Source organism: Harpia harpyja, chromosome 5 (assembly GCF_026419915.1).
Source record: "Harpia harpyja isolate bHarHar1 chromosome 5, bHarHar1 primary haplotype, whole genome shotgun sequence".
Taxonomy (NCBI): Eukaryota; Metazoa; Chordata; class Aves; order Accipitriformes; family Accipitridae; genus Harpia; species Harpia harpyja.
In genome coordinates, this window is record NC_068944.1 from 40221503 (window position 1) to 40244005 (window position 22503).

General features: G+C 39.6%; 1 long non-coding RNA gene across 1 annotated transcript in view; it reads right to left on the minus strand.

Moving 5' to 3' along the window:
• Positions 1-22503, minus strand: part of LOC128142310 (uncharacterized) — a 217631-nt gene that overhangs the window by 142369 nt on the left and 52759 nt on the right. The window lies entirely within an intron of this gene.

The following is a 22503-nucleotide window of genomic DNA, read 5'->3' on the forward strand; positions in this document are numbered from 1 at the left end:
GTACTGGTGCCTGGGCTTGTTCCTCCCCAGGTGCAGGATTTTGCCCTTCCCCTTGTTGAACTGCATGACATTTCTGTCACTCCATTTCACCGGCCTGTTGAGGTCCCTCTGGATGGCAGCATGAGCTTCTGGCATATCAACCACTCCTCCCAGTTTTGTGTCATCAGCAAGCTTGCTGAGGGTCTACTCTGCCCCATCACCCAGATCATTAATGAAGATACTGAACAGGACTTGACCCATTATTGACCTCTAGGGTAAACCACTGGTTACTGGCCTCCAGTTAAACTTCATCCCACTGATGAAGTCCTCCAGGCCCAGCTGTTCAGCCAGTTTTCAGTCCACCTCACTGCTCATCCAGCCTATACTTCCTCAGCTTTTCTATGATCTTAAGGGAGTCAACAACAAGTCTTACTGAAGCTGGACAATCCTTACTGTTCTCACCTCATCTACCAAGCCAGTCATTTCATTGTAGAAGGTTATCAGGTTAGTCAAGCATGACTTCCCCCTGGTCAATCAATGCTGACTACTGATGATGATTTCCCTGTCCTTCATGTGCCTGGAGATAGTTTCCAGGATTTGTTCTGTCACCTCGTCAGGGATCAAGATGAGGCTGTCTGGCCTGTAGTTCCCTGGGTCCTCCCTCTTGCCCTTCTTGAAGAAAGGAGTGACATTTGCTTTCCTCCAGTCCTTGGGCACTTCTCCATGAAGTTGGAAGGTAATCAAGAGTGGCCTTGCAATGACGTCAGCCAGCTCCCTCAGTATTCGTGGGCACCTCCCATCAGGGCCTATGGACTTACCTATGTTTGGTTTGCTTAAGTATTCACTGACCTGATTCTCTTCCGCCAAGTGTACGTTGATTATTATGAGCTATAAATAACACCAGCACATCGCTACAGAAAAAATCAGATGAGAAGGTGCATCTGCTCCCTACCTTCCTTTGTAATTCCATAAGCTTTTCTCATAAACACTGATTTCCAAACTATTATTCACAACCTCCCATCAGACTTCTGGTCACATGATTCACTGCAGCAAGCAGCCAATTCCTTTCTCTCTACTTCTTCCTGCAGTCCCTTTGGATGATTCCACGGACCTTGGGGTTCTTTTCGTTGAGTTTTTTGCTTCTTTGCTCTGTGTTTGGCACCTCTGATGTGATCCTAAATGTGTTCAGACAGAGGGGAAGTGTTCTGGCTGTGGTGCCAAGAAAGAGCCTGCCATCACTGAAAGGGGCAAGGCTTGGAACCCATTAAAGGACTAGAGTCAAGTTTTCAACCAAAATAAAAACAAAAGTCAAGACTCACCTAGTGGCCTCATAATAGAAAGTAGAGATCTCATGCCAGCATCTGGTGATGAAGGAACATAAATATTTCTATTAAAAAATCAAACAGGGACTAAGAGCAGAAAGAGAGTAAGAGAACAAGACATCTCTAAGTCTTTGGCTCACTAGTGCAAAGGGACCACTAGCTCATAGTCATCTCATTTGCAGGCATTGTCTCTGGCATAGACTAAGGTCAAAAGACCTATTTTATAAAATATAACTAAAGCAACCCTTTTGAGTTGTGATTGAATCGGTCATATTTCAGAAGACACCATATGGATACGTCTTTTCCTCTCTGTCACTGATTTTTCTGCACTTGTTCAAACTGTACTTGTTCTATGAAAGGTCTAATGGTGTAAGTTGTAGTTATTTATCACCTTATGTACTGTCATAAACATGGGTAGAAGGGTCCATGTCCTTCTTCACTTACTCAGAAAAGCAAGTGGAGGAGCAGTGTCTGCTGTAGAGATTAGAGCCTGTCCATCTCCAAGAGAAGTGGCAGAGGAGAGTTCTGTGGTTTCTGTTTCATAGAGGGTTCAATTTTGCTGTGATATTTAGGGAAGGAGGGTGGAGAAAAGCTTTAGCTGTTTAATTTTACTTTTATAACTAATGTCAGGAGTACCTAACATTTAAGGTGGGGCAGTCTTCTTAACATGGCAGAAAAACAAATAAGCTGATATATCAGAAGCTGACAACAAAATATAATTCAGTCATTAGTAAAGACACCTGTATAAATGAAAAGATTTTGATATGTGGAGAAATTTTAATACGCATGATAGGCCTTTATTTGTCATCTCCAGAAGTTCTTGAGAGAGTACAGACATATAAGGATAACAGGCTCTCATTGCCATTTTAAATTCATTTTTACCAAGATTTGCAGGGGGGCAATGAACTTCCAGATGTTATTCAGGGTATCTGAAGCATGGAGGAGCTGGATGTTAGATGTAATATGTGTCTGAAACAAAACTGATCTACAGGCTATCAGGCAGGAAGTAACCACTAGTAACACTGGCTGTGCTACGGGCAGCTAAACCATGGTAACTAAGTGCAAAGGGCGTTAAGTTACTGTGCTGGTTCAGGTAAAAGGTTCGTCAGTGTCCAGCAGCAAACACATGGGAAGGGCATTAAGAACAGAACATGCAGTAATATGTTCCCACTCTCACTTCCAGCAATTTGCAAATTAGGTATTTCAGAGGCCAGAAAAGCTCTATGTTCCTGTCTTGGTATGTGAACAATTTCCAAGTAGATAAAAAATGATTAAAAAAATACAGTTGGACATAATTGAGGTGTTTCTCCTCATGCTATTGGAGATGGGCTCCACTGATGCCATTCGCTACCGCATGAAACATGGGATGTCCCTAGCTAGGCTTTGCCTAGCAATAGAAACAGGCAGGCATAGCCATTGGGGACTTAGCTATTTTACAGGAGCTCTCGCCTACATAGTCACTCTATTCTGACACACAAACGGTATCACTGCAACAGCATGTCAACGCAAGGAGCTATTCTGAAAGAGCGGCAACAGAATATTTCACTTCACAATAGTTGTCATTGCCAGTCTTCCCACAGAGAAAAAAGTCTTAACAATTTCTTCATCAGGCACATAATTTGTGAATAAATGATGTATTTCAGAAAGGCATCCATGCAATTGCAACATTTCAAATTATGGAGAATCTGCTAGCTCCCTTGGTAAACTCTTCCGTTAGTTAGCTGTTTTCAATATCTAGAAATTGACACTTTTTTGCAGTCTTCACTAGTTCCACGTTTCCATTTTATTTTTATTGACCTTTTCTTTTTCATCATCTTATGAGTAGAATAAAGCAAGTAGGGTATCACGGGGCTAACCAAGAGCAACTGAAGTTTAACTCAGGAATAATCCCATTTAATTAGAGACATAATCACCTTAAGTATATGCCCTTCATTATTATAGTATCAAACAAGGCAGAATATTCCCTCAGAATTTACAACTTCTGTTGATAATCCTTTAAATTGATAAAAATTTTAAATAATTGATAATAGCTAAGTATTTGCTAACATACAAATTTTTAAACTTTTCATTTCAATTCTTACCATATCTCTATTTTTAATTTCCTTTGGGTTTTCTCTTAATTTTTTTCTCTTATTATCTGTCACATTTTAGAAATTGTGCCTACTTATTCCTTATGCTAAGCTTTGACTTCATCCTATGTATTTCTAATAACTATTTTATGGTTAGTTTTTAATCATTCCATTTTCTTTTCTCAGATCTCTGTTCTCTACATTTTTCTACTTGTAAATCCACTTTTCTTCTCTGTTCATCAATTATATTTCTTTTGATTATTTTCTTCTCCATTTTTTTTCATTTCATATCTGATATTTCATTCCATATATTATATGCATATGACAAAGTAAATGTATATTCATGGAAATTATTTCACTTATATTCATCCTCATACACCAGTCTGGTGTTATCTACATGATGCGAAAAGTGTAAAGAAGCAAACTACAATAATCTCTGTATTTTCGGTTATTCGCTTTGCTAGTAATTCAGCTTTAGGGATGTGTAAACACTTACTACATGTGATGTGTGACAGAGTAACAAAGCCTTTGTTATTTGCTCAGCAGAGCTAATTACATTTTCAAGGATGGCTTTCTGACTGCTGGTGTTCCTCCATATTTTCAGGAAAAAAAAAATCTTTCTATGGGTTTTTTTGCTTAAATATAAGTATTTCATAGCATTCCTACCCTTAATATTGGAAACTGGAAACAAAACACAAGTATTGCAATGCTTTGTAAACAACATGATCTAGAAAAAGTTTCCTTTGATTCAATTAAGGTTATACAGAGTGAAAGAGGTTGTAGTTCTGAAAAGACACCCTCATGTGTCTTTTATATAGTTTAAAACAATTTTTAAATAGTTTTTTAAGAGTAACTGTAGATACAAACTTACGACTTGTTGACACCAAGTCATGGCTTCTTAACTGAGCTGCTGACCCTAGGGCTGCCATATTTCTGCCTGGGATTTACAAAAATTAAATATCTTCTACCCAGACCAAAATGGTAGGTAGAAAAAAAGAGTGCATCTAGGAAAACCCAGACAGATGGTAACACTGGCTATAACCGGCCATGTTGTATGCCCTCAGTCCACTCCAACTGAGAAGTAAAACATGTCAGTTTAAACCACTTCCATCAAGGTTTAGATACCAGGGAAGCAGATGGACCTTCAGGATACCAGCAGCCTTGTTTATTGTCAGGCCCGACTTTAGCAGTTCATTAAGCATATGCTTAGCTTCAGGCACAAGCGCACGATCCCACAGATCACAGTGGGTCTATGTGCCCAGCTTAAATTTAAGCATGTACTGAAATATTTTGTCCAACAAGGGTAGAATTATTGTTCTGTTTAAGGCTGCAGTGTGTGCAAACTGCTTAGTGAAATCAAAGCTTAAGCCTGTGGGTTAGCACATGCTTTACTTAAGTATTTAAAAATATTTATGTAGTCACATAGATGTCAGTCATTCCATTCATGTGCTTAGTGTTAAGCATATGTGGAAATGGTTTCCTTGACTGGCCCTAGCACATAATCCAACCCAAGTGGCACCACCAGTAAGCACTGTGGTCTCAATTTACCTGCTCCATGCTAAGAGCTCGCAGAAGTAGTTTAGAGTTCATGGCTGTATATAAAAAAAAAAAAAAAACAAACCAAAAGCAAAATGTATTGAGGACTCTTGCAATCACGTGTGTTGTGGTTTAACCCCAGCTGGTAACTAAGCACCAAGGAGCTGCTCACTCACTGCCCCCCACCCAGTGGGATTTGGGGAGACAATTGGGAAAACAAAAGTAAAACTAGCAGGTTGAGATAAGAACAGTTTAATAGAACAGAAAGGAAGAAAATAATAATGGTAATAATAACAATAATAAAATGACAATAATAAGAAGAAAGATTGGAATATACAAACCAAGTGATGCACAATGCAATTGCTCACCACTTGCCAACAAATGCCCAGTTAGTTCCCAAGCAGAGATCCCCCCAGGCCAACTCCTCCCAATTTATATACCGGGCATGATGTCACATGGTATGGAATACCCCGTTGGCCACTTTGGCTCAGCTGCCCTGGCTGTGCCCCCTCCCAGCTTCTTGTGCCCCTCCAGCCTTCTTGTTGGCTGGGCATGAGAAGCTGAAAAATCCTTGACTTTAGACTAAACATTACTTAGCAACAACTGAAAACATCAGTGTGTTATCAACATTCTTCTCATATTGAACCCAAAACGTAACACTATACTAGCTACTAGAAAGAAAATTAACTCTATCCCAGCCAAAACCAGGATAAAATGGAAATCTGGCTGATGCCAGGACCTCTTTGGTCAATGGTTCTGTGTCTATTCAAGACAATGTTTTGCATAGCATTTTTCATTAACCCAACACTCTAAAGACATCAACCCACAACACACCTGTGAGGTATATATCGCATACAGCTTACATGCTGGCTGAGGCCAGAAATGGATACCTGATAGTCCATAAAGATGAACATGAAGTCAGTAGCTATGCACAGTTCTTCTGACTTGACCCATCAAGCCGACTAGTCTTCCTTCCTTCTGATTTCCAATATGCAGCCATAGCAGAAGAAGCAGCATGGCTTCAAATAAGCAGAATGATTTTTCATTGGTCCAAAGGTTGGTGGACTATAAGCACTAATAGTCCATTTGAACGCTGCGTGCTCTTATTCAATTCCTAACCTCATTAATAGTACCAGATACTGCATTCACACTACTTAGCACTGAGATTTATGGCATGTTGAGCTGTTCAGGAAGTACATGCCTGAGGCTATTACTTCAAAAATAAGGGAAATAAAAACCAACCAAGGTAACCACAATATTAGTAAGATATCTATACTCTGGGCTTCATCTATATGTGTTCATATTATTTCAATACCATATCTTAAATTCTGCAATTCGCCTATTGTCCAATACAAAACATTCTCAGTCAACCATCTAATATATTAATGACTAGTAGGAGGGAGGTGTCATCCTTATTTTACAGGTAAAACTTGAAACACAGTGAGAAAAACTTGATTTGCCTCAGGTTACATCCCAATCCTGCTTCTTAACAAAGCATAGGCCATTGGTTTGTCAGTTTTCTGTTTTAGCCACTAGACTTCTGCCTTTCAAAGATTTTTCTTCAACATTAATTAGAGACAGAACATGTGACCGTCTTTATTCTTTTGGCTTTTTTGCACTAACACCTTATTTCCAGCCTTTCCTGCTCACCCCCACTGTGTCTTATTGTTTGGGGAATAATTTATATTGATTAATACAAGTTTTCCACATGCAATATACAGTACAAGAAAATCAACCTTACATTGAGGCTTCACAATATAGTGTTAATAACCCTACTGGCTGGAAGTTAGCCAACTAGCTAAACATTACTGCATGAGCATAGGCACCTCACAGCATGCCATATCATTGAGGTAATAAACAATAGATTTGTTAATCTAGTATGAAAGCATTATCAGTTCTCTTTGCTTTGCAACCACTTCAAAATCTTCGCTAAGCTTTTCTACAGACCTCTTACTCTGCAGTTACATTTAGTCAGTTGTGTTTTACAAAACAAGAAACTCTGAAAAAATTGATGTAGGAATGAATGCTATTTTGCAGTATAATGTATATCATTCCATTCATTCTTTTCTCTGGTCTCCCCTTCCAAGTGGAAAAGCAAAGAGTTACAAAATTGCAGTTTGTTTTTTTTCTTCCTGCTAAGGATCCCTTTTTACTCTTTTTATTTAATGTAATGCTCTTAATATATATAGTTCAATGAAACTAATAATTAAAAAGCGGTGTCTTCTTCATAACTGTCTGACTATAATTCCAAAATGTATCTCCCAGTTATGTATTAATTATTATTTAATAATTTTTTTGTACATTGAAGTTTTCAGTTTGTAATCAGGCACTCTAGATGACAATTATTTGTACTTAACTACAAAAATATCTGTTAGCAATAAACCAGTTTCTCTTATCTCCATACGAAATGGCATGATAAAACTACCTTATTATTCATTGTTGTTTTCAGCCATGCTAAGGTAAGAACAATCCATCTGTACCTAAGAGGAAAAATCAGAGTGATCTGAAAGACATATATGATTTAAACCATATGATGATTTGATTCTTTTGATAGGAAAATTGGATAAGAGCATATTTTATAGAATTTGCAAAGCAGTCATCAATGACATTTTGCTAACTCTGTGGGAGAGGAGGAGTAATTAACACTTTTGTTGCAGAAAGCAATGTTCATTATATCTCTGCTTTTTATTACTAATGGCAGATGGGAAAAAAATGAAGGAGGTCACTGAGATCTATTCTTCTGATAAAGCTGCCTCTACTGCTTTACTCAATCTATTTCAATTTATTCCCAAAAGTGTTTTTTATCATGTTCAGTAGAAGTCAGTCACAGTTTAGCTTTGGGTAAGAAGGTACACGTATATTTATGCCTACTCATGAAATTCAGGACAGGGTACATTTATACCCAGGGGGGAGGCCTCTCCCCTGAGGAGCTTGGACTTTAAAGTGAGGGAGACAGACTGGGAGCTGAGAGACCTGACCTCCACAGAGGCAGAAGTAGCAATTCTTTGGGCAGCGTTTGCAAGCTTTTTTGCGGTGGTGCCACTGCCTTGGCCAATGCAGCTCCCCGCCAGGCCATTTGGGCTGCAGGGAACATGTGGAAGCCATGGCAGTGGGTTTCTTTCTTTGGTTTTCCTGGATTGGAATGCTGGTTGCCCACAACAAATCTACACTTTCACATTTTAATTCCCTGGAAATTAATTCCTTCAGAAACTGAAAATTTTCATTGCTCTTTTATGCCAGATGTCCTACCTACCCTTACGTTCCAGCTTCTTTCCAGCTTTCCAGGTCCTCTCTTCTCATTTAGTGGGCTGTTTTCTTCAACTGTTGAGCTCATAAGTTTCCTAATTTTATGTGTGTGCTATTTCCTGCTTGTGTTCCTAACTTCAGCCACACATTTTGCTTTGTTATTTCTCCCTCTTCACAGTTCCAAACTTACATCCTGCTACAAAGAGTGTTTATATGCTGTTTCCCCCTCTTCTGTCGCACAGTTATTAAAATGAACAGAAAAAAAAATTAATATCAGCCCATGATTAGAAACCATTATTACCTTTTTCATTAAAACCTCTAGAACCTACCACCTGAAAGCATTTCAGAGACAATTCAGACTTATGTCACTTCTGAAAAGTTATATATATTAAGGCTATAGCATCTGATGAGAGATTCAGGAGGAACCCAGACCACCTGGCTGCTCTGGGTTTTGGATGGAGCCTGAACTAAGTCACAGGGAAGGTAAACAATTTAGGAAAGGACGTGTAGTGTTAATATTAGGATGAAGTTTTCAACCAGGAACCTGACCACAGTGCAAGGCTCTGACCAATCATTTGAATTGCCCAGTTTCTAAACATTGTCTTCAGAACTGGAGCTCCTCCAGTTTTTCTAGGAAATTTATCTGTTGACTACTAAAGCAAGACTGCACCATATCTATCACACTCCCTTAACTTGGTAAGCTATACATCTGTAGTAAAGTTTTTTGAGGAACTATATTTCTGCACTGTCATTTTGTTCTTTGTTAGGGCTACCTTTGTTAACCTGGAATTATCTCCTAGTTCCAGGAGTAGTGTTTCCAGTGGAATGATTTAGGGAGCAAATGATAATATGTGGGGAGTCAGAGTAGGAGAATACAGTCCTTTTATTAAGGGACCTAGTCTGGCAGGTGCTTGCTGAAGTGGGTAAAGTGAACAAATTTGGTGCAGACTTTTGTAAAAATAAATAACCGTATAGCAAGCTGTAAGACCAATATCTCAGAGGCAGATGAGCTTTGGATTATTTCATGCAATAAAGCTATGTATTTTCTCTCTTTCATCCTTGCATGTGGAAGGTGAAATGTTTATTTTGCCAAGGATGAGATAGCCCTTGATTTGATACCTATCTGTTTTGATCATAGATTAATTGCTACCAAAATAACAGATCCTTGATGCAGATAGAATCATTTAACACTGGAGATGCTAACACTGTGTTAGGTTAAAAAGTGGGGGGTTTAGATCTGTAATTCCTCCTTTTTCATATAGAGCTGTAGGCAGTGTTCTGGGACAACATTGGATTGCCTTTGCTTAGCTAACATAAATGCCATTAACAGTGAAATGCAGAGTCAGATTCTTTTCCTTGCTCTGACCAGGTTTCATCTTGAACCTGGAAAACTTTCTTATGGAAAGCAGAATCAAAACTGTCAAACTGTTCTGAGAAGTTTGGGATTCAATCAATAGGCATTTTCCAATGGAATCACTGTTTGTGGGTTTTTTTAATAAGACCTGGGAACTTTGTTGCATCTATGAAAAAATGTCTTTGAATCTCCTAGAGGCAAAGTAGTAGACAAAAAGGCAGGATCATGAGAGCAGTTACCTTGCAATCCTACCCTTCTATATCAGAGATGCACTCAGTCAATGGAGCTGCAGAGGCAAAATCAGACCAGGCTTTTTAACAGTCTCCACAAAAGAGAGAAGCCAGGTTGACTTTCAGATGCTTGGGGGAGTCTGCAAGGCTTGCAAGTAGAAAAGTCATCTTTATACTTGAGCACGATGACAAGACTGAATCGATAAAAACTGAGCCATCATCCCCCTTCTGGGCTGTTTTTAGAGTCTGTTTTCAAAGTAGAGCAACCATTCTTCAGAGCAATTTAAAATAAAATGGCAGCGTGCCACAGACTTTGTCCCACCAGCATGAATCTTACTGAGATCTCCTCAATAGGCCATTTTAAAAGGAATTATAAAATACAATGAGTCACAAAAAGGCCTACTTCAAACAGATTCCAATCACGATGAGGTGCCGATTTGTTACTGTAATTTAATTCCTCCAAGTAATTAGTTCTCCAAAGACACAAGGGACAGAGTGTCATTCCTGGGGGCAGGCAGAGGTCTTTCTGGCAAAATACCAGCCATTCAGCTCATTGGCAGGAATCCCTGTGTTTCTTTAGAAGATAGCCAGTACACGTAAAATTAACACCTTGAAATCAAAAAGAAAAAAATGGAAGAATACAAAACAATCACCAATGAAGTAGTTTTACAGCTACAATTTACAGTTCCTTTATTTTGTCCTCATCATCTTTCAGACAGGTATCTAGAAACTCCCCAAGAGCCAGCAAGCTTCACTGCATTTGTTAACATGCACAAGGCTGTACCTGCCTACCTGACAGCACACCAAAGCACATCTCTCACTTTCCAGCCACTGTTGCAGCAAGCAATGTGTTTGTTCCATAATTTCTAAATAAAATCTTAAACAAACAAACAAACAAACAAAAGCCCCACTATTTTTATTGGCAGGCTAAGACAAATCCTACAGGAGCTACACACATGCAAAAAAAAGACTTTGTAAAAAAGAGGCACAGGCTTGCTGAGATGATGCTCTCTCTGATATAAAATCTGGTTTGTTATAACATTAAATTTATAGCGTACCTGCTGCCTAGGAGAGCCTGGAGTGATCCCCAGTATAATTTCAATGAAGTCACCAAATTTACACAAGAATTTGAAACAGAGAACCTAGTAAAGCTTTGCTATTCCTGGCCTTGACATTAAAGCCAGTGTTTTCATGTAGAGTGCTTTTCAACCCAAATAACTGGTTGTGTGAATGGCTTTATAGAAAGGCTTTTTATAAAACTTGAAAATATACAGGCTCTGCAGTTTCTAGATTCTATTAATAAACAGGCATATCTTCAAATGTTGTTTTCTTTTAAGACTATTTCCAAAATGACAGCAGCAGTATCAAATGAGAAAGCTTTCAGGCCAACCTAGTGTCTTTAGGGGCTAATTTGTTATTGTGATAGAGACTTGCATTTTTCAGGCAAAAAGTGGAAAATGAAACTGAGAAATCAGACTGTACAATGAAATTTGTTTTCTTTTGCCTCAGAATAGTAAAACCTTCTCCATAACAGCAGTGTTATGGAAGAACACCTGAGGTGTGGATCATGGGGGAGTCTGGCACACTGGATTTTGCCAGGCCAGCCAGGATTTCTTGATGTTGTCATTGTTCTAAGCACTGCTACTGTTAATATCAGGGAAAAGTATTCTTTTTGTATCATCTCATGATTATTTCATCCAGTCTTTGTACCTGTGTATTATGAATTTCTCTGTGTTTGTTCCTACATCCACAGTGTTTGTGTCTTTACTATGAGATTTTATGGAGTAGCTAGTACAATGAAGTTGAGATTTCTTATCTAGAGCTTCACTACAATTAACAAATGAATGCTGATGAACTATATTTAAATTCAGTGGTAATCTACTCTTCTGCCCATCAAATCAGGTGAAGTGTAAAGATAGAACTAAGTGGTTTATTCCCCACCTCCATACATATATGACAAAAGGGATATTTTATTTTCTTCAATTAGTGCAGCTGGCTATAGTCAATGTGTCAAAGTGTGTCCCTGTATGGACATCAAGTGGCAAACATGCCAGTCTTGTATGCCTAATGCTGAACTCCTAAATAAAACAATCCATACTTTCTACAGAGCCAAAACCACATTCTCCTCCCAATGAATAAGCTGCAAGAGATGCACCAATTAAAAAAAAAAAAAAAAAAGGGCAAATAATTTATTCAGGTGCCTCATTACAGAGATAGGTGCCTACCTTTGGACTTTCATGTATGATTATTTGGCCATTAGAGTATGATAGGCTGGGGTTTTTAGAAGCCTTTGATGAAGCACTTGGAGACTATTATGCAGATTGTTTCCATCATTTGCCTGCAAATGCAGTGACTCCTTTGAGAAACTGGAACAGATTTGAGAGAGAGAACTCTGGTGTTTAAAAGTCATGTTGCCTCTTCCCCAGTATTTCTCCAGTAAACAAAGTTTTTGGTATACATTTCCTGCCCCCCCCTTCCCAGTGAACAAAGCAGAACAGAATTCATTTTGCTTCTCTACATGGCTTTATTTCCTTTGAGCTTTCTTTTACTATATTCATCATCTATTGGTCCTACAGACTATCTTACAAGTCCTGCCTCTGATGTGTTTGAAGAGAATTCATTTTTAGTTCTTACGCCTTTAACAACCTGCTCTTCAGAACCCTTTTTGGCTTGCCTTATTGTGTTTAACACCTACTTGCTAAAGCTTTTTTCTTTTTTTTTCTTTTTTTTTTTCTATTTTCCTCACTTGAACAGAACTTCAATCTGAAAGTCAGAATTCTTACATTTAATAATGTCCTACATCTCATTGTTAATTTCCTACTGCTTAAAACACACCAGTTTTGGGGGGGAAAGGAACTTGTCTTTCCAGAGGCTGTTGTGATAGTTAGCATATATTTGCTGAATCCATGACAGTATCTTTAAGCTATCTCTGTGTTATTCACAAGCATTTTAACCGTGTTTTACCATTTGAAACCCTCTTAAATTTCTTTTTAATAAGATTCGCCATTTCTACATAATCCTTCCTTTTGAAAATAAACAGCATCAGAGTTCATATCTCTACCTTCAGAACCTCTCTGGTCCCCTCCACACCTGCAAGTAAATCCAGAACAGGCAATTGATAGTATATTGGGTTTGTGTGGCAAGGTTTTGGTAGCAGGGGGGGCCTACAGGGGTGCCTTCAGTGAGCAGCTGCTAGAAACTTCCCCTGTGTCCGATGGAGCCAATGCCAGCTGGCTCCAAGACGGACCCACCGCTGGCCAAGGCCGAGCCCATCAGCAATAGTGGTAGCATCTCTGGGATAACAGATTTAAGAAGGGGAAAAAAAACCTGCACAACAGCAGCTGGAGAGAGGAGTGAGAACATGTGAGAGAAACAACCCTGCAGACACCAAGGTCAGTGAAGAAGGAGGGGGAGGAGGTGCTCCAGGTGCCAGAGCAGAGATTCCCCTGCAGCCCGTGGGGAAGACCATGGTGAGGCAGGCTGTCCCCCTGCAGCCCATGGAGGTCCACGGTGGAGCAGATATCCACCTGCAGCCTGGGGAGGACCCCACACTGGAGCAGGTGGGTGCCCAAAGGAGGCTGTGACTCCATGGGAAGCCCGCGCTGCAGCAGGCTCCTGGCAGGACCTGTGGCCCCATGGAGAGAGGAGCCCACACTGGAGCAGGTTTTCTGGCAGGACTTGTGACCCTGTGGGGGACCCACGCTGGAGCAGTCTGTGCCTGAAGGACTGCACGCCATGGAAGGGACCCACACTGGAGCAGTTTGTGAAGAACTGCAGCCCGTGGGAAGGACCCACGTTGGAGAATTTCATGGAGGACTGTCTCCCGTGGGAGGGATCCCATGCTGGAGCAGGGGACGAGTGAGGAGTCCTGCCCCTAAGGAGGAAGCAGCTGCAGATACAACATGTGATGACCTGACCACAACCCCCATTCCCCATCCCCCTGCGCTGTTCGGGAGGGAGGAGGTAGAGAAATCGGGAGTGAAGTTTTGCCTGGGAAGAAGGGAGGAGTGGGGGGAAGGAGTTTTTAAGATTTGGTTTTATTTCTTATTATCCTACACTGATTTGATTGGTAATAAATTAAATTAATTTTCTCCAAGTCGAGTCTGTTTTGCCCGTGACAGTAATTGCTAAGTGATCTCCCTGTCCTTATCTCAACCCATGAGCTTTTCGTTATATTTTCTCTCGCCTGTCCAGCTGAGGAGAGAAGTGATAGAGTGGCTTTGGTGGGCACCTGGCATCCAGCCAGGGTCAACCCACCACAGATAGATAGTATAGTCTTAATGCTATACTTTTCCTCTGTAGCATAGGCCTAGCATAGGTATCCTGAATTAGATGGTGATAGTAGTTGGCTTATTTATCTGATCTGACTCTAAGCTGTTCTTTATGCACAGGACCAATGCTCCACCAGTACAATTGTTTTTCCTACATTTCTATACCCTTGTATCGTAGAGCCCTTCTGTTTTTACTCCTTCTACCAAGTTTTTCATATGCCTATTATGTCAAATCCTCAAGGTAAATTACTCAAAGCAGAACAAAGCACTGAGACTCAACATATACAAGTAGCATTTTTCCCCAAGGTCTTATATGGATGTCAAGCTGCTTCTTGATTTTATACAGAATGTTGTTTTGTTTGACACTCCTTTTGGCTCAGAAGATGACATTAGAGAAGTTCTCCTTTGTCTTTGGAACAAAGATGCTGGGGAAAGAAGTTAAGAAACAAGATTTGTTTTCAAGCCCTGGACTTGAGTAGATACTGGGGTAATCATCAAGCTTTTCAAGAAATAGAAGAACATTCCTGTTAAAGATTGGGGGTACTAAGAATGTGAAGGAAAAGAATAACAAACTTTATGACCTGGTAGTTGGATAGAAAGCATTTTTCAGTACTGTTATTAACGAATTAAATATACAAGTAACTAACTGGAAATTTGGATTCTAACATAAAGTCAGATATACAGAAAACAAAATAGTCCCTAAATGTTTGTCGCAGACAACATCAGAGCAAATTCCCAATGAGTGATGTTTCTTTTAAAGTATGCATGTTTTGATCAGGGATCTCAGCATATCTTGACTCCAACTGTAGCTGTAGGATTCTACACAGCCAAGAAGAGAATTTATGGATAGATAATGCATGCAAAGGAATTTTTTTCTGGAAACAAAAAAGCAGCTCTATATATAGTCTGGGTAAACAAACAGGATACTAGAGACTACAAGAAGGAAATGGGACACTGCATCCATATTTAAGTGGCTCTAGTCATATGATGGTAGTGGAATTCCAATGCCTGTTTGCAATGGGACCCATGTGAAATCCAGGCTTAATTAACTGCACCCAAATAAAGCCAAACTAAACAGAGGTATGAGGGATGGATAGGATCTCTGAGAAGAGCAGGAAGAAGAACCACAAAAGAGTGAGACGGAACCTAAGTGTTGACAAAAGAGAGGAGACAGAGGGATATGGGGACACATGAAGGACAGGGTCAGAAAGAGGGTGTGAGCACTGCTGCTAAGGAAGGCTCCAGAGATCTGTAAAGATGTGATATAAGTAGACCCCTTCTCCCACAACTTTTGTTTCCATTTTAATTGTGGTCTGCAAAGTAATTAGAAATTGGAAACGCCTAAGAAGGCTGGACCTAGTTTACCAAGCAATGCTTCATTTGCAATATTTCAGACATCCCTTTCCTTTTTGTAGCAGCAGCACCACCACCTAATCTGTTTTCCTCAGCATTTGAAGTTAATAATCCAAATATATCACATTCATGGGGAAACACTTTTGTCAGCTACCTGATTTTTTAAGAAGATTTTTTCATTAACAATGTGATTTAAGGTTTCTGTATTTTCTAATGGACCACGATGCATGCATTCACTCATCTCAAAATTACACCATCTACTTTGCTTTCTATCTCAACCTAGTTGCTCATGATCTTCACTGATGTGATGTGAAGTATTTTACTGCTTGCAAAGAACCAAAGGTAAAGAGGAAAAGTACGAAGAGATCCTTGAAAGTTGAGGAAAGGAGGGAAATTTAAATGAGGCAGAAATGGGAAGCAGAGAAGCATTTGCGGGCCAGCAGAAGACAGACAACAGGTCTTTAGAACAACGGTTCTCTATGTCCAAAGTAAATACCAAATACTCGTGACTTTTGGTAAATAAATCGATGCTGATATTCTGCCCTGACAGACCTGAAACACAGAGTAAGTAATTAACCTTCAGCTTGTCAGAACTGATACTTAGTCATCATCATCAGAGTCACTAAAGGTATAAACCCCAAAGGAAAATATCATTCTGCTCCTGTCACTCTCATTTGTGGACCAAGTCACACAATGAAAGTTTTTCTAAACTCATTTCAGATGAAGAATGGTGCCTTTACAGTTGGTTTAATGGAATAATGAGCAAGTTGAAAGGTCTTGGTGTAATATTTGAGTTTCAGATTTAATTTCAGTAGGATCATTCTTCCTCCTTGCAATTGGCTGAGAGCTTTCCAAGTTTTCCTGATTGTCATTTGAAATGAAAAGCCCTGTCAGGTTGTAATGAGTCCAGAAAAGGACATTCAGGTCCTGATATTGTGTACTTGAACTATGCCTTTTGAAGAAGCACGTTGCTCTGCTGAACACATTTTCTCCAAGTTGGAAATTTTAAATAATTTATTCCAGGACTGGAAGCCGCCCCCTCACCGGATTCCACCTGATCTGCTGGCATTGTTTGCATTCACAGGCTTCTGTTCGTTAGATCAATGGTGTGACTACCCTTAATTTCTCAAATCTCTATCACTGCTATGTGTTTGCATGAGTCCTATTTAGTCTTGCAGCAGTACCCCTCAGGAAGGATAGGATTCACACTCGTGGTTTACATGACTAATTGATTCTTGTAGACAAAACCAGTGCTAAAACAAGTGCTGCAGATGCATCCCTTCTTAAGGTGGAAGCCAAAGAGGCTCCGTATCACTCTCCAGCACTTCGAGCTGTTACAAATTAGTTCTATGAGACGTTGCCAGAAAGTGTTTCTTTATGTTGGGTAAACACTAAAAACATTGTACATTTGGTTTTCATTAAAATATATAGGCCCAGATTTAATTCGGACTCTCAGGTCAGATACAGCAACCTCGCCTGAGTTTTATGGCACTGAAAGAAGAAGTGAGGGCTCAATAATAAATGCAATATGGATTTTTAAAAAGAGATTTTAGATAACAAGCAACATTTTCTTTATTATTTCTCCTTCAGAGAATAACAAGCCACGTACAGCCTGATGCTGAATATGGGGGGGGGGGGGGGAGACTTTTTTATCTTGGCCCCTATAATAGATTTTTTCTTTTGCTCAATTCTCTCTGTGAATAACAAGAGTGGCAGCCATTTTCTCCCAGCTCAACATCAAAACCCCTTTCATCTGCTGTCTAAATGCAAACAAAGCAAACCTTCCACCAGGCCTTTCTTTCCAGATAAATTAAAACTCTCATGTCCTGGGGCCTAAATCAAGCCTACAGGCCTTCCCTAGATAAATCCTTTCTCAACCTGAAATCTTCTTGCTACACGTGCTCCTTGTAAGATAATTTTGCAGTAGCTAATCAATAATGCAACAGTAAATTGCATTTAAATAAACATTAGCAGCCCTCTTAATGAATAAAACCTCATTTGCAATTTGTCAAAGTCAGAAATGCTGGACTCTTTTGATATTCATTAGAATATTGGAAATTGGAGCTTTGACAGGTTTTATGTATGTTGCAATTATGATTTTTGTGAATAAAGGAAGTGCTTTATTTTCACAAGAATTCTTGAATAAAAACAGTGATATATGCTATGGACTTGATAGATCTCCATTGCCACCTTATTAAAAATGCAGAAAAAGAAAAAAAGCCCATGTTACAGTCACAAATTTTAAAAGGTTGATATGCACTATACATATATTTTGTAAAAACTTATTATGAAATTCCTTCTTTTGTATGAAGAATTTTAATTAATTTGCTGTGATCCTAAGCTTTGGAAAAATACAATTCTTGGTAATTAGTTTTTATGCAGCAATACAGTATTACAGTTGTATGTGTCGCTAATTTTGTAGTGAAATTGCAAAATAAAAGCATGTTTACACATCATATATTGTAAATTCACTTAATAAGGTTTTTTGGTTTTATCCCCATTTTTCAATGGAAGCACTTCACATAAATGTCCCCATGTGAAACATCTGCACCATGCACATTACTGTGTGAATTCAGCACTGTATAAACAAAGTCTTACACCTGGGATGGAGGAAAAATTCTAATTTTGAGAACCATTAGATTGTGGAATAGTATCCCAAGGGAAGAAGGAGAAGCCATATCCACAAGCTATTTAAAAACAAATTGGAAAACCTGAGCAGTACAGTGCAAAGAACAGAACGACACCAGGAGAGAAACATACCAAAAATGATGTGCAAGTTGTTTTCCGTCTCTGAATTCTGTGATTGCACAGAAGGATAAGGCAAAGCAGGGCACAGAGCACAGCACTGGTTTACTACAGGAGCTTCTATGGAAAAATCCAGTTTTCCTTTAAAACGTGCACACACGCACACGTGCACACAATCCGATTTGTGTCTTCTGCGCTGATGTGAGAAATCCTCCAACTTGAGGTTCCTTTGTGTGAAGAAATGGTAAACGAACACAGTGCGTTTCTCTTGCTCTGAAAGAGTTTGAACTCATGCAGTGTGAACCGCATTTGTGAACAAAAACCCCAAAACATCTCCATTTCCCTTACATAAACCCAGGAGAAATGCTAGCTCTTTGGAAACATTTCTTTAATAGTTTTGTTTGAAGGACCAGGCCCTCTGTGTAAGGGAGTCTGAAGAGGTGTATATATTTTCAAATTAAATACCAGTGTGCAAAACACTGTTCTCTAAAAATTACAAAGCTATACATACTGATGTATTGTAGAAAATAGCTGGCTGCAGCTTGTACTATGAGCAATATCCATTTTTTTATGTATTCAAGCATTAATGAGGTCCAAATCTGCTTAGCTTTGAAAATCATGAGATGCATGAAGACAAGAAAGACAGACCCAGCTGCTTCCACACAAATTTGTGACTTTCTGTGATCTCCAGAATGTATTTATCCCAAGGTACATTTAGGAGGGCATAGGAGGCCAAACTATAGCTGTGGCTCATAAAGTAGCTCGATTGGCTCACGAGAGGCCAGTAAAGACAGAGGCTAAAACAAACATCGCCTGAACACCAGCGCGACGTATGCCTCGTCTGGGCATCGCACCCTGCCATCGACACACGTCCATTTAGAGCAGCCTCTTACTCCGAGATGGCTTGTTCCCAGGAAAAGGTTGTATAAGCCCGATTTATGGTTTCCACCTTTAATCTATAAGTCAGGGCTCCTTTCTTGTCACCGACAAGGCAGTTCCACACAGGCAAAACAGTCTTGTAGCCAGGAAGAGAAACAGCCCCTTTCTCCCTCCCACCTTCCTGCTCCTTGCTCACTGCCATTCTTCCACCTTGGCCTCCAGGAGCGGGAAGATGAAGGGGCTCTGCCCACCTTCCCTCTCCAAACAAATCAGGACAAATGAGGAGCTGCTTTGCTAAGGCAGCACTTCGGAGTAAGGGATCAGTCCTGTTAGTGACAGAGGAGACTCGAGAGCCCAAGAACAAAGGTGGACGCAGACCTGCAGAAGTTGTGCACCTCCGCTATGCACCAGATCAGGCATTCCCAAGCTGAGCTACTTTGTGAGCCACTGCCAGCAGCAGCTCCCGTGTCCTATGCATGCGCAGGAGGACCAATTGTCTCTACAGGCAGTACAGATCTATGGCTCTGAAGCAGCCTGTGTGCCACTAATGGTACCCAAACACCATAGTTTATATATCTCTGCTCTCAAACTCGTTACTTCAATGAGGGACATTCAAGACAGAGAACCGGGAGTGACCACAACACAGCAGGAGTCAGGGCTCTACTCCTACACCTGAAAACAACCTGGAAGGCCCAAGGCTGCTCTTCTCTCCACTGTCCCCCAGCTGGCAGCAGGATAGCTGACATTCAATAGAGCGGGATTGCAAGCATTTGCATTCCCAGGTGAAGACGAGAAGAGCCCTCTCACCGAAGCATGTTCTCATGTCCCCCAGATCTGTCGCCTGATGTGCAGTACAGAACAGATCCCCTGAACGCAAAGCTCTGGTGTCCTTCAGGTGTTTCTTTATCACTGTTCTTGCTCTGGTGAAAAAGCGTCCTACAGCATTGCCTTGGCACCGTGAACTGCTTGTTAAGTTTTTTGTTAGGAAATGACAGAATTTAAATGAATTTTTTTTCCATGTTATGTACTATCACATTAGGTAGAGGGAATGTCAGTTATTTTTGCATGGATCCTTAACCATATGTGAAACAGTTTTAATGGGGTGGGGGAGAGTGAGAGATGCAACTATTATTGATCTCCCTTTAAATAACTGCATGTAAAATACTGCAGACAAAAGTTTAATACATCTGATATTTGTGACAGCCTCCTCCATGCATTTTTGCCTCTGACTTTGAGGGACAGTAGGCATAAGGAAGACAACTGCTCATATTCAAGTTGTAGGAAATTATTCTATCTGTTCTCTGTGGAGGGAGAGATTAAGTTTCTGCACTTACTGATGCAGAAGCCACTTTGGGGTCTCTCACCATGTATAACAGGATTGTTTATTTAGGATGGAGGACTCTGGATGCCAGACTTTGGTAGGTTTGAGCTGCATTATTCTCTGTGATTTTAGGCAAAGCATTGTGGATACTTTTGACATTTTATGAATAATAAATTTGATGCCTTTTAACATATTGGCAGAAAACAGGAAAATAATATTCCTATTTTTCCTATTCTAGCCACATCCTGAGTCTATTACTTGCCCCCTACTAAGAGAAAGAGAAAAAAAATTAAACTGTAACAGGTGTCTTGATAAGAGCATTAGACAAACAGTACTACGGCTGACCCAGAACTCCATGCAGATATTCTTGGTGCAATTGTTAACTGTTTATTTATACTTATACACATACACACTTGTAAATATTGCTTCTTGAATCAGAATGAAAAAGAACTATTTTCTTATTAGTGACACTAGGCTCAAATTATAATCATTACAAGTAGTAATATCTTTAAAAATACAGCCCTATACCTATGAGTAGATATAGATTTTGTATTTCCATTACAATACTTTAATCTATGACCTTTGTCCTTTTATTACAATACTATTGAAATCAGGTTGTTGGAACGAAGATGTGGCTACTAATTTATTCATTGCTTTTTCTTTTTTTTTTAACCTAAGGGTAGTAGAAAGGTCTGAAAATGATTTAAAATCAGGTACTTTTTTTTATCTGTGATAATGCTTTCCCCATGAATACAGGGCTTTGTTGAGTCTAGCAAAGGCTCTAACTTTGTCCTCAGGTTAATATACACACACACAAAAAATCAGAAGTTGGACCTCATAAACATGATTAGCCAGTAACCAGAGGTATGCCTTATCAGTTCCTAAAAACAGTTTTAAAGCCAATATATTGAAAATTATATATATATATATATATGCAATGCTATGTTGTTACTACTAACATTTCCATCCCTAAAAGGCCTCCAGCGGTTTTTTTGGTACAAGAAGAAACACAAATGATGACATTTTCACTTTGCATTTCATATCAGCACACTAAGCTAAATTAGCTAGTCCCGATTCTGGTTTCACACAGAAGTAAATCTAGAATAATTCCAGTGCAGTTAACGACACTGCGTACATCACCGGGGTAAATCTACCGAATCATGTCTCTGCTACTTACGTTTGTAATGTGTGGGGACAGAGGGAATGAAACGGGCACAAACCAGAGCACCTCCTTGTCTCCTTGCACACACAGTACAGCCACAGTCCCTCCCCAAAAGTTGCATTTCCATAACATACAGTATTTCCGCACCTTTAGCTTTTTGCATATCAAATACTAATGTTGTAACAGCTAACGCCATGGCACAGACATCGTCCTCTCAGTCATCTGTTTTCTTGTTAAAAATCTGAATGGATAAGTTTCCAGCATACCAAGATTATGCCATAACTCACACACCTTCGTTAGGGGCACTTGAGAGAGTTTTACTTTGTCCATTTTAACTTTATTTAAACAACAGTCATACACCATTCACATTAGCTCAGATTACGCATTTAATTTCCTTAAGTGCTACTCTTAAAACATCGCCATGCTTAATGTTGACGTCTAAATGGTACCATTTACGCTTTGCTGTGAACACCTCATTAAAGCAAATGGAGCAGGTAAGGAGGTAAAGCATCTGCCTTTGTGGAGGCAAATGGGGAATTGCATGCCTTTGTTTGTCTGGGAACAGTTGAGCACGATTTTCAGCCTGTGTAAATTGATGTAGCTCCATAGATTTCATCAGAGCTTCTCTGATTTATATTTGTTACAGATAAGGCAGGGTTTCCTGTGAGCCTCGGATAACATAGTATTCCCTACCTCCATAAAGTCACTTAGGAGATGTCTCCAGAGCACCGGCTGTTTATAAATTGGACACGGGTGCATTTTAAAACAGGGGCTACTTATATGTCACTTTTCCAGTAGCAAAGATCAACCTTCTTTTCCTTTCCTCACTTGAAAATCAAATTTGTGAGAATTTATTACAGTGAGAAAAAAGTACTTTTTCCAATTAAAAAAAAAAAGGGAGGGGAAGAGAGAGACAGATTTTCCCTGACTTGCCAAAATTTCTCTCTTTGAGTAAGCTCAAGCACAGAATATTTTGGAAGCTCTAAAAGTGTAAAAAAACAGGACAATTATTCAAGATATTCTGCATTTTTACTCT